This window comes from Orcinus orca, chromosome 2, assembly GCF_937001465.1.
Source record: "Orcinus orca chromosome 2, mOrcOrc1.1, whole genome shotgun sequence".
In the NCBI taxonomy this organism is placed as follows: Eukaryota; Metazoa; Chordata; class Mammalia; order Artiodactyla; family Delphinidae; genus Orcinus; species Orcinus orca.
The window spans coordinates 59,925,098-59,941,478 of NC_064560.1; the positions used below are offsets into that span (position 1 = coordinate 59,925,098).

The 16,381-nt window shown below is 41.1% G+C and overlaps 1 protein-coding gene across 8 annotated transcripts in view; it reads right to left on the reverse strand.

Moving 5' to 3' along the window:
• SH3GL3 (SH3 domain containing GRB2 like 3, endophilin A3) overlaps positions 1–16,381 on the reverse strand; it is a 288,846-nt gene that overhangs the window by 175,238 nt on the left and 97,227 nt on the right. For 2 of the 8 annotated variants that reach the window (XM_033402961.2, XM_033402957.2), the window contains exon 2: positions 3,475–3,589. The exons of 4 other annotated variants lie outside the window; for them this stretch is intronic. The gene's annotated coding sequence lies outside the window, so the exon portion shown is untranslated. Of the gene's footprint in view, positions 1–3,474; positions 3,590–15,915; positions 16,017–16,381 lie in introns of those variants that run through there. 2 more of the 8 variants (XM_033402958.2, XM_033402959.2) reach the window with 2 other exon arrangements.

The window sequence follows — 16,381 nt, forward strand, 5'->3', positions numbered from 1 at the left end:
TTTTTTTTTTTTTTTGCGGTACGTGGGCCTCTCACCGTTGTGGCCTCTCCCATTGCAAAGCACGGGCTCCAGATGCGCAGGCTCAGCGGCCATGGCTCATGGGCCTAGCCGCTCCGTGGCATGTGGGATCTTCCCAGACCGGGGCACGAACCCGTATGCCCTGCATCGGCAGGCAGACTCTCAACCGCTGCGCCACCAGGGAAGCCCAATTGTATGGTTTTTTAAATGAGCCAAATAAAAAGATAGATGACAGATAGAAAATATTTGCAACTTATATCACAAAAAATGAACTTCAATACCTAATATAGCCAGACCCTAAAAATTCTACATACCAACATTATCCAAGTAGAAATATAGTAAGAACAAAAGATACTATTTGTAGCAGCCACTGAACCTTTGGAGTGCCAGAGAAAGGCTGGGGTGTAGGAACAGGTGGGAAAAATCTGTCTCCAAAATTCATATGTTGAAGTCCTAACCCCCAGTACCTCAGAATGCAACTGTGTTTGGAGATAGGGTCTTTAAAGAGGTAACTGGGTTATAATGAAGTCATGGGGGTGGGTCCTGATCCAATATGACTGGTGTCCTTATAAGAAGAGGAAATTTGGACACAGGCATTGCACAAAAGGAAGACATAGGGAGAAGACAGCCACCGACAAAGCAAGGAGAGAGGCCTGAGAAGAAATCAACCCTGCCGATACCTTGATCTTGGATTTTCAACCTCCAGGACTGTGAGAAAATAAATTCCTGTTGTTTAAGCCCCCAGTTTATGGTACTTTGTTATAGCAGCCCTAGCAAACTAATAGAGCCCTGAAGCAGCTCTCTTTGTGCTCAGAGAATCACAGAAGATTCTCTCACTTTCTATCTTCAGGATGCTCCCAATTGTTGGCTTTCTTCTTTCAGCCCAGCTTCCTGAAACATAGCTACTGAAGGTTTGGTGCCCCAGGGAAGGGCTTCAACTGGTCCAACAGGAGTCAAGTCTCCATCCACAGACCAATCACTTGAGGCCAGGAGGGTGGTATAGAATGATTGGTTCAGGCAGTCTCAATTGATCAAAGGTTCTGCCTGCCACTGCCACTGGTCTTGCTAATTTAAAGCTGAAGCTGAACCTGAAGCTTCCCACTCCCTGACCTTCCAAAGTATTGCCCTGAGGAGAGCCACTTGCATGACAGATGAGGTAGACTCAAACCAGTGGCCTCTGAAAATCCAGAAGGACCCTGGACCCTCTTTTAAAACATACATGTTCCTGGTAGCAGTTACATGTTGAATTAATTGTTATGCTATTAATTTCTTGGTTGCTTCCTTTCTTTTTCTTTGTAGACGAATTGAGCAGAGAGTCCTAGATATTGTGGAAAAGTTCAAACAATAGTTCTGAGAGGGAAGTGAGGGGAAAGAAACAAGTTTCATGGACTTAAAACTTTTGCTGGGGCAGCCTCTGCCCTTTGAGTTCTAAGAACTCTTCGTGTGAGATGTAGAGTCCACCTAAATATGTGGACTTCTCATTTAGATGATACCTAGTCTAGGGGGTCTTAGATCAGTAAACAGAATTGACGGGTTCTCTGAAACTATTTATCTCTTAAGGTACCATAATCTCACTGTGTACCCCAAAAGAGAAAGTCAAAGAAACCTCACAGAATTCCAGCTTCTAGGTTCCACCATCAATTGAAAATTGGGTACAAAAGCCCTATCTTCCCTGGGTCACTGGCTTTTAGAAGTTTCTCAACTTCAAAGGTTTACTTGTAACAAGTAGCAGCCAAACCTCATGCTGTCTAGTCACCCGCTAGGATGGAGTCGTGGGAAGAGGACTGGGAATGGATCAAGATGACGACAGGTGGTTGGACTTTCCTGGTGGTCCAGTGCTTAAGACTCCATGCTCCCAATGCAAGGGGCATGGGTTCAATCCCTGGTCAGAGAAGATCCCGCATGCCACGTGGCATGGCCAAAATAATTGAAAATAAAAAAAAAATTTAATTAAAAAAAAAGACAAGAGGTGGTCAAGTTCCAGGAGAGCAACAGGACAGGTGATGGTGAAGCAGGGGGTGGGGGTTGGGGGGAGGGGGGTAGGCAGGGAGTTGGGTCAAAGGAACCAAGGCTAAGAATTTGAGGAACAATGGGCAGATACCCAAAGTACAAAATCTGGACCATAAGACTGGGCCAATGTCTAGGCAAGGAACTTGGGTAACAGGCCTGGGGCCGCAGCAGCAAGTCTGTCTGAGGATCCTGGATAGAGGCTGCTATGCCAGAGACTCCCTTCTGCATATGGCCCTGGCCAGAGTTGGGTGCCAATGGGATTTGGTAGTGTTTATTAAAATGTTTCCATTTTAATAAACACCCATCTGCCTCTGAATCTCCTGGTTGGCTTATTCAAAATACAAATTACTTAGCTTCCCCTCATCCAGAGCCACCTCTTCCTACCAGATCAACCATAGGGCCAGTACTGAAGAAAGAGCCTTTTCATAACTCCCCACCATTATTTTTATGTACCTTAATTTTTAGAACTTTACTGAAGTAGAGATCTGTGCCTTCAGAGAGGGGTAAATAGACATGACTAGATGGAAAGGTATTCTTGATACTGGAACAGCAGTCAGAAGCACTATTTCCCCAACTTAGTAGGTCTGGAAAGTTTGGCCCATGAGCCCCTGTCTCATCACCTCACCTTGACGCTTCCAAGCTCCCCATTCCTACCGTCCCTACTCGAAAGCTCAGTATGACTCCCATATCCCAGAATGACAGACTTGAGACAGGAAGTCCTCAGGCTCCCCTCCCCCAATGGGTAGGGACTTAAAATAAGGTCACTGCTCCTGGCAGACTGGCTCAGGACAAGGCATTCCCACCAACCTTGGCTCTACCTCCAATATGAGACCCAGCTCACAGGATGGGCTGCTTTGACTCCCATTTTTTAGTGTGTCTCTGCTAGTGCTTTGGGGAACTGAGGCTCTGGCCCTAATTGCTGACTGTTGGGTTTCATTTTGCCTCAACCATTTCTGGAGACTCTGCTTTGTGCCTGGTTGTATATGCCCTTCAGACTCCATCCAATCAGCCCCATCCCAAGTGTCTGTCTAGTTCCAAATCTAGCACATGGTAAATGCTATGAGAGGTAGCATGGATCTAAGGTGAAATCACAAGACCACAGGTCTGTCTTGGTCCTGCTGTCACCCTTGGGAAGCCCTGGGTAAATCAGTTCCCATTAGAATACACGGACAGCTGTGTAACTTTAGACCACCAGCCCATGAATCCAGATAACTGAGACAACAACTGTCAACCCCCAAATCTAAGATATTCCTGTGGGTGATCTATAGGACCTGTATGCAACAATGAATCAGCTCCCTCTCTGCTTCACTTTGATACCCCAAACAAAGCCTCACTCAGAGGTTCATTAAACTGCCATATTGAAACTTTAGAACCAGCCACATGAAAAAAAAAAATCACTCCAGTTGCAAACATTAAGCTTTTGAAGGAGACCAAATACACACTTACTCAATACAGCCAGGTCTCAGCTTCCCCATCTGTAAAACTAGGCTCAGTCCCCAGATCCCTCAGGATGACCAGCAGCTCCCAATGCCAGGAAAGTGCTTCAACAACATCAGGTGAGCTGTACAAATGAGAGGTAATTTGACAAGTCAGCCAGCACGGAGCAGCCAGTCAAGTCAATGCAAAGTGCTCTAATGCACTTAAAAGCCCAGAAGCAAGCCCAGGCTGAGTAATAATGGCCTAAACACCACCAGGGATTTCCCCAGGTCTAATTTCCAGGCCTGATGGCCACGGTGTTCCATCTCCATTGGGCTAATTAAGGCACAGGAGACAGAATCTGACAGAGAAGCTCACCCTGGCCTTGGTCTAGATTTATGGAGAAGAGAAGTTGCCAAGAAGGTAAATTAGACATCAACAGGGCTTCCCCCAGGATGTTGAGGTCTCAGGAGCATTAAGGCTGTGAGATTTAAAGTGAATACAGATCAGGGCTATGCAGAGAGACCAGGAGGTGTGGGAGTTAGAGCAAGATCTCTTCCATTTGCGAACCATGTGGTGCTGGTGTACTCCACTATTCCAGTCCTTCACGTCTTCATCTATAAACCATAGCTAATGTTATCTATCCCAAAAGGTTGTTGTAAGAAATGAAACATATGTAAAATGGCAGTATTGGGCCTGGCACAGAATGAGTGCCCAGTAAATAGTAGCTATTTTTATATTATGTTATAGTTGTCATGTTTTCTGCTATAGTGAAATATTCACACAAGACCTGAGAAGTGAAAGACTATTTATCTTTCAGACCCAAAGACCCAGCGAGCCTTGATTGGGACATATGTTCCTTTGGGGAAGATATGTTTACATGGGATGTATCTGCCTAAGGGGGCTACTTTTTCCTCTCAGCTCTTCAAATACCAGTCACTTTAGCCAAATTTATACAATTTATCTCTCCCGCAGAATTCCTTAATCTTAGCTCGAGATGCTCCCCCCTCCCATTTCTAACCCCTTTCCCACCAGTGCCATGAGCCACATTGGACCATCATACAGGAAAACCACAGCCTGTTCTCCTGACAAGTACAGAGGAATCCATACCTCTCTCCTAGTCATTCTTATCACTAACTTTCCAAAATCAGTTTATCTACATAATATCCCTGATTCTGAGCCAGGAAGGTAGGTGCTAGCCGTTAAAATTCTCAGCTCAATGGAGGAAGAGTAAAGAAATTTCTATTGAGTAGAGCTGTCCAACATATATACATATACATATATGCACACATACTTTGTGAGGGAGAAATTCAAAGGGCCAAAGTCTAAATCAAAGTCCACCAAGTTCAAACATTAGAAGACACATTATTATTAAGAGTTTACTTCTCCCCAAAATTAATCTGTAGATTAACTCCAATCAAATTCCCGAAGGATATTTTTTGTTGAAATAGATGAGTTAATTATAAATTATATGTGGCAATGCAAAGGACCTAGAGCAGTCAAAGGAATCTTGAAACAGAACGAAGCTTAAGGACACACACTACCTGATTTCAAAATGTACTATTAAAGCCACGGTAATCAGAAGAATGTGGTATTAATGTAGAACAGATAAATAGGTTAATGGCAGAGAATGGAGTCCTGAAATAGGCCCACGCATATAAAGACAATTGATTTGCAACGAAGGCACCAAGGCAATTCAATGGAGGAAAAGAAATTCTTTCAATAAGTAGGAGCTGAAACAATTAGATAAACATGTGGGAAAAAAATGAACCTTGACTCCTATTGCACACCACACACAAAAATTAATTTGAGATGGATTATTGATTTAAACATAAAAGCTAAGACTACAAATTTTCTAGGATAAAAACCCAGGAGAATAGGCAGATATTCCTTATAAAAGACACATAAGAAATAAGAAATTTCTTATACAAGAAATTTTTGATAAACTGGATGGCCTCAAAATCAAAATATTCTGCTTATCAAAAGACACCATTGAGAAAATTAAACGGAGAACGACCTGCTGGGGGAAAATAATCACAATACATATATCTGAAGAAAGACTTGTATTTAGAATATATAAGGGACTCCTACAAATCTACATCAAAAGACAAACAGTACAAGTAAACATGGGCAAAAGACTTTGAACAGATATTTCACAAAAGAAGGTATACAAATGACCAATAAGCCCATGAAAAGATGCTCAGCATCATTTGTCATCAGGGAAATGCAAGTTAAAACCATTATGAGATACCATCTCACATCCACTAGAAAGGTTATAATTAAAACAATTTACAACACCAAGTACTGACAAGAATGTGGAACAACTGGAACTCTCATATACTGTTGGTATGGACTAATTTGCTGGTACACAATTACTTTGAAAATGGTTTGGCAGTTCCTTATAAAGTTAAATATACAACCATCCTATGACCTGCTAGGTATTTACTTAAGAAAAATGAAAACATTTTTCCTAAAAGAGACATATAAGAATGTTTATAACAACTTTATTCATAATAGTCAAAAACAACCAAGTGTCCATCAATAGAAGAATGAATAGACAAAAGTAAAATATTCACATAATGAACTACTTTTTAGCAATAAAAATGTAACAACTGATACATGCAACAACATGTATGAATGAATGAATGTACATACATGAATTTGAGATTCACGGATGAATCTCAAAAATATTATGTTTCATAAAAGAAGCCAGACAAAGAAGAGAACATACTGTATATTCCATTTATATGAAGTTCAAGGATAGGTAAAATGAATTTGTGGTCATAGAATTCAGAACAGTAGTTACCCGTGGGGGATAGGATTTACTAAAAGGGGGCATGAAGGAACTTCCTGGGCTGATGGAAATAGTTTATGTCTTGATTATAATGATAGTTACATAATCACTGATCAAACTTCATCAGACCATATACTTAAGATCTATGCATTTTACTGTATGTAAATTTTACCTAAAAAAAAAGAAAAAGACCTTTAAACACACATTTCATTCTAGTTAGTCAGTTTGCTTTTTCACAGTGGGATGTTAGTAATTCAGAAGCTGGAGCTAATGAGTGAATTCATTGAGGATAATGAACGCCAAGTTTCTCACTGTTGAAGAAGGGCGTTAGAAATATGGAAACAGGAAGACTACAATAAACCTTGGAGTGTTAGATTGGAATAGAGGAATCAGTATGAATGGTTTATAATATAAGGTTTTTATTTAGAGATTGATATATTTCCTAGCCCTGAAAGCTGGGAGGGGCTCGAAGCAATGACTCCAGTAGCAATGAACACACCCAGTGCCCAGATTTGATTTCTAAATACTATTCTTCTCTAAAAGGAGAATGGCTCCTTGAAGAAAGGGTTGATTCCAGGAATGGGGCAGGGATAGTACAGTATGAACCTGAAACATCTCATCCCACCAGAAAATATGGATGTGTTAAAAAAAAAATGGTGGGAGCATGTCTGAAGGACACAGGAGCCTACCTGACAAGGCTCCCACTGGCTGAACCTTAAACAGTTTGGGAGTCCAATTAAATAATCATGAGGAAACAATTTGAGCATCAAATTGGGTGAATTCTAACCCACGGAATAAAATAAAGAATCCACAAATCCATTCTGACATAAATAAATATATGCTGACAACTCTTCCTTATGCATAGAAGAAATAATAAATGGAAGAATAATAGTTTTTAAATTATCAGTGAAGGCTAGAATTAGTGGGTGAAAGTTTGATGAGTAACAGGGTGTTTACATAATCTCAAAGTATCTCCCGTAACTACAAAGGGGATGATAGAACTTTACAGAGAAGAAACTTGGTGGACACCTTCTTAACCAAGTGATCAAAGTTAACATCACCAAAATTATGACAAACTGACATCAAGTCCCTCTTAATATGATACACAAACAATAACACAACATCACTCCTGGGGCACATCTGCCAAAAATTAAAAATTTAAAGCTAATCAGAGGAAACACCAAAGTAACCCAAATCAAGGGACATGCTATCAAATAACTGACCTGTAGTCTTCAAAAATGTCGAAATCATGAAAGGAAAACAAGCTCTAGGAACCGTTCCAGACTTAAGAGACTAACAATTCATGACGACTAAATGCAATGAATAATTCTGGATTGGATTCTGAACCAGAAAAGAATAGCTATAAAAAGGAACGAAATTGGGTCATTTGTAGAGACATGGATGCATCTAGAGACTGTCATACAGAGTGAAGTAAGTCAGAAAGAGAAAAACAAATATCGTATATTAACGCATATATGTGGAATCTAGAAAATGGTACAGATGAACCGGTTTGCAGGGCAGAAATTGAGACACACATGTAGATAACAAACGTATGGACACCAAGGGGGGAAAATGGCGGGTGTGTGTGTGTGTGTGTGTGACGAATTGGGAGATTGGGATTGACATGTATACACTGATGTGTATAAAATGGATGACTAATAAGAACTTGCTGTAAAATTTAATAAATAAAATAAAGTTGAAAAAAGAAAAGAAAGAAAGACAACCTGGTCCTGGGCAGGGGGCATGGACACCCACGTGCTTCTCTGGACGAAGCACTACAAGGAGATACCACCACATGCCTGTTGGAACATCTAAAATTAAAAAGACTGATTGTGTCAAGTGTTTGTGAAGATGTGGAGGAACTTGAACTCATATACTGTTGGTGGAAATGTAAAACGGTACAACTATTTTGGAAAACAATTTTTCATTTCTTGAAAAATGAAACAAATACCTATACCATATGACTGGCCATTCCACTCCTAGGTATTTACCCAAGAGAAATGAAAGCATTCAATACTTGTACATGAATATTCATAGCAGCTTTATTTGTAATCACCCCAAACTGGAAATAACCCAAGTATCTATCAACAGATAAATGAATAAAAATGTAGCATATCCAAAAAAAAAAAAGAATAGCTAAAAAGGACACAATTGGAACAACTGACAAAACTGAATATGGACCATGGGTTGACAGAGAGTATTGTATCAGTGTTAAACTTCCCAGTTGAGATCCTTGTACCGTGATTATGTAAGAGAATGTCCTGGTTCTTAGGAATACACACTCAAGTATTTAGGGATAAGGGGGGCTGTCTTAGCCAGTTTGGGCTGCTATAACAGACAACTGTAGACTGGGTGGCTTATAGACAACAGAAATTTATTTCTCACAGTTCCGGAGGCTAGCAAGTCCAAGATCAAGGTGCCAGCAGATCTGGTGTCTGGTGGGGACTCCCTGGTTCATAGATGGCCGTGTTCTCACTGTGTCCTCACATGACAGAAGGAACAAGGGAACTCTCTGGGATCTCTTTTATTTAAGGGCACTAATCTTATTCAGGAGGGCTCTACCCTCATGACCTAATCACCTCTGAAAGGCCCCATCTCCAAATGCCATCACATTGGGGATTAGGTTTCAATGTATGAACCTGGCAGCGGGACACAAATATTCAGTCTATCACAGGGTCCAATGTCTGCTACTTACTCTCAGGTGGTTCAAATAATAACAATAATATGCACTTATATATGATATATAGGTATGTGTATGTGTGTAGGTGTACAGAGAGAGATTGATAAAGAAGTAAGTGGGAGAAAATATGCAAACAATTGGTGAATCTAGATAAAGGGTATACAGAAGTCCTTTGTACTGTTTTTGCAACTTTTCAAAAGTTTGAAATTACTAGATCAAAATTAAGTTTTATGCATTAGTTATTTTGACTCTGTATTCTTTTTAAATATAGCAAGAATGAAGGTATTTTTATTCCTTTCCCAGACCTCAAAACTCATGGAAAAAAATAGAAGATGTGATCACTGATGAGGTGAAGCTGTCCAAATCTGAAATCTGGATGGAGACAAGAGATCAGGCTGAGAGCCAACACATGCTTCTCCAGCTGGGTGTCTAGGGAAGAAGAATCTGAGAGAAAATTGATAGTGCAGGACCTTTATCAGGGACTGCTCTTAAATCAATACCTCTGGAAGAAAGGGCATGGAAGCAGGATTGGACAGAGAAAGGAAAAGAATTGTAATGCTATCTTGATAAGAGCCTCAGTCCTTCCCCTGGGGAATCTCTGGAGCTGGGATGGCCCTTGGGAAATGCCCCTGGTTTAGACGAGGGGGCTGAACCTTTATATCCCAGGGGGGATGACAGCAAAGGAAGGAGAAGGAACCCAAGAGAAGTTACAGAAAAGGGGAGAGTTGATATAACATGATCTCAAGGGAGACCCAATTCAAATCAGGTGTGAGGATAGACTTAGAAAGATGTAGATATACTTCTTCTGGACTAAGCAGGAAAGTGAAGATAAATCACTTTTAAACAGTAAGCAGGTAAATCAGCTTATTCATGGACATCTAAAAACCTAAGATATGTTTGAATTGAGATAAAATTATGCGCTGTTCCCAATCCCAGTTTATTTTATGATTTATGAACATAGATGAGTTTCTTTCATGTGCTGCAGAAGATACAATAAAAAGCTAGAGGTGATACTGGGCAGACCCCCTGGCATTTGTTGGTGGAAATGTGGGCTTGTCACAAGTCCAAGCTGGGCTCCTGGTCCAAACACCAAAAAGAATGAGCCTTTCCAACATCATGGTGCTGTGCAACTTGTCTTGGAATCTGGACAATGCAGTAGCCCAGCTCTTGTAGCATTCCCATGTGCCTTTGAACCTGGATCCAAGAGATTTGTAGCAGCCCACATGGACTGACAACAACATTCCTTATGTTTTATTAATAAATTTTTCTCGATTACTTTACGGTATATGCAAGATTCTCAAAAGTGATTGATTTTATCAGAGCCAGCTAGCAACGAAAAGTATGACCAAGATGAACTACGTAACTCACTACAGGGACTGCTTGAGTTTCCAAGTCTTTTCTTCTTGCTTTGTCTTGAAGGCTAGTTTTACAGCATGAATGCAGCTCCTCTCCCTCTTCCTTAGGAAGGTCCAGCTTCATGCTGTAGGGTACATATCCTATTTCAAGGAGTCGTGGATTATTGCCCCTTGTAAAAATCTTTCATGCAGTTTTTCTCTTATGACAGGGTTTCTCAACCTTGACACTATTGACACGTTGGGCTGGATAATTCTTTGTTGTGATGGAGAGTGGAAGAGGTTCTGTCCATTACAAGTTTAGCAGCATCCCTCGTTTCTATCAGAAGTACCCCAACTTCCCGCCAGTAGTGACAAAAATGTCTCTGGATGGTTCCAGATGTCCTCCCAGGGGCAAAATTGCCTCTGGTTGAGAACCACTGTCTTAAACTGAAATATTAGAAAAGATTTCAAATATTTTATAACTGTTACACTTTATAGCCCGTCTGTTTACTCTCAATACAAGGCTTTTATAAAAACCTGGGTGAGGTGTAATCCCAACATTCGACTGTCTCCCCAGGCATCTGTCCATCTCTCTGTGTTTGTAAATTGCATGCCTCATTGATCCTTCTTTTCACAGAGTCCATTATCTATTCGTATTTTGACTCTACGAGATGTTTGCACAAATCATGTCTGGTAATTTAAAAGCATCATGGTCTCAGTAATTTAAAAGCTTCCTGCCAGCAGGCATTTCCCACTATTGACCGTGGTCTTCTGGAAAAAAGTACATTGCTTTTGCATGAGTATGGTTGGATCTCCCATTCTATTCCAAAGCTTCAAGTGTCATCTTGTCTACAAACAAAATAATTGAGCATTTAGAGTTTGTATTCATTTGTCTGCAATTTTAGTCCCTTGGAGATGCTGACCGGACAATATCTCATGACGCTGCTGCAGGACAGGAGCAGCAGCGGGCAGTAGACTTCTATACTGAGAGCAACGGAAAGATTATTGTCCTATCTCTGCCTCCTCCCTTCCATTCTGAATGGGTTTTCTTTTTTAAGTCATTGGCATACTTCCTAATTTCAGACAGGTTTTGTGGGTCTAGCAGTGTTTGGAAATCCATATTGTGTATTGCATATTAATAAACTATTTTTTTCCTTTTCTTGGAATAACTTTGCAATCTGGAAATGATTCCATGTGGTAGAAATTGGTCCTCCCAATTTTGCTTAGAGAAGAAAAAAGAACATAGGCTTACCAGCTAATTTCCCTATAATACTAAGTAAATTTAGCAAAGGCCTTCCCTCTGAACCAGCTGTTTCTCTTTCCATTTCTTCTATAAGCAATCCACTGCTACGCATATATCTGGAGAGAACCATAATTGAAAGAATGCATGCACCCCGATGTTCACTGCAGCACTATTTACAACAGCCAGGACAAGGAAGCAACCTAAATGTCCATCGACAGAGGAATGAATAAAGAAGATTGCAGAGACATGGATGGACCTAGAAATTGTCATACAGAGTGAAGTAAGTCAGAAAGAGAAAAACAAATATCGTGTAGTATCACTTATATGTGGAATCTAGAAAAAATGGTACAGATGAACTTATTTACAAAGCAGAGATAGAGTCACAGATGTAGAGAACAAACTTACGGTTACCAAGGGGGGAAGGGGGGATGGGACGAATTGGGAGATTAGGATTGGCATACATACACTACTACATATAAAATAGGTAACTAATGAGAACCTACTGTATAGCACAGGGAACTCTACTCAGTGCTCTGTGGTGACCTGGATGAGAAGGAAATCTAAACAAGAGTGGACATGTGTATACGTATAACTGATTCACTTTGCTGTACAACAGAAACTAACACAACATTGTAAAGCAACTACACTCCAATAAAACAAACAAACAAAAAAACTCCATGACATGTTCTGTATGTTCCAGTCTTACAACAAGGTCATACATCTGAGCATTCTGTCCTTCTCTCTCTGGAAAATCGTTCAACTCATATATTTGTTACTCTGTCATTCGTTCAAATAAATTAATGAGAGAAAAGAAATGAAGACATGTATACAAATAACTAAGGCAGAGAGTAGCAAACAGTATGTGTATTATGCAAGACTTATCAGTTAAATATTATGAGGGTTCATTTATTTGGGGTTGCTTTTACTTTGTGAGGTCCTGAAATATTTCTTACTATGATTGTCTGTCCTCAAAATATTAAGGCACAATTCAGTGTCTTCTGCTGTTATGGCTTATCTGAGGGTCACGCTGAACCCTCAGAATAATTTCCTGTGGCAAAAAGATCATCGCTCTGCAGGCCCAGGGGACAGGGCAATCTCGGTAAGCTGCCTCCTTTGCTGCACACAAGCGGGCCCATCTTCACCTCGTGGCAGGTTACTGGTGGGGTTAAATGTATACTACTGCCACAAAGCAAACAGAACAAAAAGTAAGTTTCATGACAGATGCGTCTGGCATCGTCTCAATATTTCTTCTCCAGTGGTGTCTTTTCCTTCCCACCCTCATTAGAGAAATCCACCATTAGTCAGTTCAAACACTAAAGAATTTTAACTGGAGTATGAGGGAATTCAGAAGGCCCAGAGCAGCCCTGTTCCTTATGAGTGTAACAGCCATTCTTCCAGCCCTGTCCCTGGAGTTTGGGTTCTTCTACTCTTCAGGCAAGGCCACAAAGATCTTTGAGAAGCACATTTTACATTAGTTTTATCCCTGACTGGGTTCGGGTTCACGTTTAGGGCAGAGAATGCTAATTGTCCCCTAATATCCATCCTCTCCTTCTTCCTTTTAGTAATAGAACTTCCTGAGTTTTGAATGAACACTTGCCCAGCAAGTTAGAGACAGCATTTCCCAGCTTTGTAGCTAGGTATAGACAGGTGTCGCAAGGTCACCAGAGAGTAAGTGGAAGAGCTAGGATTCAAATCTACATAAACAAAGAAGATAGTCTATCTATTTTCTCACCCTGTCTCCTAAAAGTGAAAATGATGAAAATAAGGAGGCCGTTTGTGGATAAAGGAGAGAATTCTAGGAGAGCAGTTTGATTGTTCTCTTCCTTTCCAGAAGTGATATTGATGGCCACCATGGAAGAGCTGGGAGGGGCAGGTGTCATTTGCCAGAGAAGGTGAGCTGGGAGAAGAGCCAGTGCAGGGCATGATAGGAGTCTGCTATGCAAAGGTTTGGCAGGCAGCGCTGGGTATCCAGAGCAGGCAGGTTAAGGGGCGGGAGGGAACTGGACCCAGACAGCCACGTCCAGTATGGCCCTTCCTTGACCACATGCAGCAGCCTCGAGCTGGACGGAAGGAAGTGGGTGGCTGTCTCAGACACAGAATCTCTGATATGCCAGGTTTAAAACAGCCCTTGCCAGATAATTAGTCCAACCTCTGGCTCACCATCTGCATCTCATCCCAGCACTTCTTGAGCATGTCCATCAGTACAGACCCTTTGTTGAGTACCTGTTCCCCTTTTGAAAGAAAACAATCCTGCAGAATTGTTAGAAAAAAATAATAGTTATTTCCATCTTACTGTGGACATACATCTGGCATTATGATTTTTAAAAATTAATATTTATAGGTCAGTAGTATATTTGTCTTTATTTGCAAGGCTGCTTTAAAATTCACAGATACATATCCCTTCTGGTGTTTGAATGTGAAAGTGTTTTTTTCTTTAGATATTTTAAAAGGTGAGAGTCTGTGGCCCAAGAATTTTCACATGTAATGCTATCCTTCTAAATGGATTTATGGAAAGTTATCTCAGGACTTCTGCTTTTTTGCTGCTGTTAAAAGCTGCTGGCTACAATGTCTCTGCCTTGTGAAAAAATGTGGGGTTTTATTTTAAAATTAGATCCTAGGGTTAATTTAAAGATTATGCCAAGTGTATGTTCCAAATCCACTCATTCCATCTGACCTGCAGGAACACATCTGCTCTGTGTTCGCCCCACCCAACTTCTGACGGTGGCATACATCTGATTCCTTTGATTAAAGAGAAGAGTTTGTTAGGATGTCATGTACAGTATATCAAAGGAGATCAGGCACCCGTCTGCAAGTCAGATGACAAAAGGAGTGATCAGGACGGTACGGCTAAGCAGACATGGTGAAGAGTCAGCTAAGGGGAATGAGTCATAATTGGGAAAAGTGTTCGTTACCGGTGGTTTTGGTAACAATCACGCACAAGTCCCAGGGTGTGTGACATTAAGTGAAGCAAAGTAATTTCCCCAACATCCATCTGTCCCCAGCACAGAATTCCAACCAAACTGTAGAAGCGGCGTGGTCAGGGAGATTCCACAACATTTGGCAATAATTTTCCAAACGGGGATTTGTCCAGCTGTTCAGTCAGTGGATCCAGATTAAGAAAGCGCCTTACCTTTAATCAAAGCATGATGAAAAGCTTTTGTTTCTGAACAGCAAGGCTGCCTAAGAACGTCATTTCCTTTTTATTTGAATCAAAATATACATTGCTTTCTGTATTTTTTTTTTAACTTCTAGAGTAATTGGCCTCCACACTGGACCATCACTTGCACTCTCTGTATCTCTTGAGATGTAAGCTATCCATCTTGGTGCTGAGACATAGGAAGAGTTGATGCTTCCTGCATGGAGCTGCTTCCCAGACTGTTAAGTTCTTACTGCTCAGCGTGTGATATACCCCAGCAGCACCAGCTTCCTGTGGACCATTGTTAGAAATGCAGGATCCCAGGCCCCGCCCCAGACCTACTGAATCAGAACCAATGGTTCTGGCGGGTTGGACAGTGCATTCTTTTCCTTTCATGGCCTGATCTTTCTTAAAAGAGGAAATGATGTCTTGTTATTTATTTAAAATACAAAGCAGGTACTCTGTAAACTGCTTCTGTGTTACACTCATTCTTCAAAACATATTTATGAAGTATAAACAACAAGGTCCTACTGTATAGGACAGGGAACTATATTCAATATCCTGTGATAAACCATAATGGAAAAGCATATTAAAAAAGAATGTCTTTATGTGTATAAGTGAGTCACTTTGCTGCACAGCAGAGATTGGCACAGCATTGGAAATCAATTACACTTCAATTTTTTAAAAATTTTTAAAAATACATTTATGAAGTGATGAGTATGTGTCAAACCCAGTTCCAGGAGCTAGGATAAAAGAGTGAATGGAAAAGGGTCTGTCCCCTTGGAATTTAAATTCTACTGCAATAGACGTATTTCTGGGAAAGCCCTTTTTCTCAGTCTTCACTGTGATGTGTGTCTTCACAGGTTTTTTTACACAAAGCCCATGTCTCTTCTGTTTTCAGGTGCCCCATCCATTAACAAACAGTGTCCCAGGTGGAGAGTGCCCAGTGTGCCTGGACTGTCCTCGGGCCCCTCAGGAGGCTCCATCTCCCTTTCACAAGCCTGAGGCTGAGGGCAGGTTTCCTGATCTTTGTTTTACACGGGTCTCTATCCCAATTCCCCAGGCAATTCAAAGAGCCTCAACCCAGCAAGCCAGGAAGAAATTCCCCCTTGTGACTATGAATGTTGTTTCAGAGGATAAGGAGGGGGAAAGTGGAACACAGTTCTGGATTTTAAGTCCCGCCTGTGCATGAAGCCAAAAGGAAGCTTCAAGGAGAGATTTTAGCTGTCTCCTTCATCTCAGCCCTGGCATCCTCTGCTGAGGACAAAGGTCTTCCCTGCTTACCTCCCCAGTCTCTGGTGGGCGTAGTCATTCATGTGCTGCTGGGAACGCCAGAGGGCAAGACACTTCTAGAGAAGCCTGGTTCATCCAGCTGGCAAAGCAGTGAGTTAGGGACTGTTGATGGGGAGGGCAGCCAAGGCTGGATCTCACTTAGCACCATATTACACTAAAAGGCATGGAGGAATTAGCTGTTAATCCAGCCCCGCGGAGCTGTATTTAGTACCCTGTGGAGCTGTATTTAGTACAGTATTTAGTACTGTATTTAGTACCCAGATTTTGACACGTTTAATTTTATCCAAAGTTCCTGAAGCTGAGGGAGATTTGTTTTTCTATTCGCATATCTTCATAGATATTTAATGAAATATGGTAGAGGAAGCCCATGTGCTTTTACTTTACTCTGTCAATTTCTACAAAAGTCAAGGAATGACTCTACTACCCAAAGCAATCTACAGATTCAATGCAACCCCTA